Below are 678 nucleotides of genomic sequence, written 5' to 3'. Positions count from 1 at the left end.
TGTAGTAATGTTTTAAATCATTTTCCAATTTACTTCTAGTATCAAATTTGCTTTATTCTTATGGTGTCCTTTGTTGAAGGAGTAGTAAAGCACTCCTGGGACCTAGCTGAAAATATCTTGCGAGCCAATGACCAACCACAATCGGCAGCTAGTTACCAGCAGTGTTTTGCTGCTCCTGAGCCAACAAACAATATTCAACATTAAGTCAGTAAGTTCGAAATACAAATTGTGAAATGTCCAGTATAAGCTATATGTAATTTCCAGTACATGTTACATAACAGATGACCAACTGTCAGCCCAATGGCCACATGCAGCCTTTTGCATTTTGTTTTTGTTGGCCCTGGATATACAAAAATAAGAATAGTTTTTGTGGCCCCACAAAAAAATGGTAACAAAAAATATGTGCTTTGCAGTGGCCACAACTTAAAAGCGCTCTGAGACCCACAGACTGTGAGGGTACCCTGCAACCTTAAAGGGATATAAAACAAGTTGGGATAGAGACAAAATATAATAATATGCACTTTAATTACTTTACCTGTAAATTTATACTGCAGTGCCTCGCCATTAACACTTTCTTTTAAGTTTCCAAATTGTATAGCTCTAACTTCCCCCCACACAATTCCTTCTATGGCTGTATCTATATCCACCTTTTTGATTTGGTAGAATGCAAGATTTGAA

Source organism: Bombina bombina, chromosome 1 (genome assembly GCF_027579735.1).
Source record: "Bombina bombina isolate aBomBom1 chromosome 1, aBomBom1.pri, whole genome shotgun sequence".
Lineage (NCBI taxonomy): Eukaryota > Metazoa > Chordata > Amphibia > Anura > Bombinatoridae > Bombina > Bombina bombina.
This window is presented reverse-complemented; position numbering follows the sequence as displayed.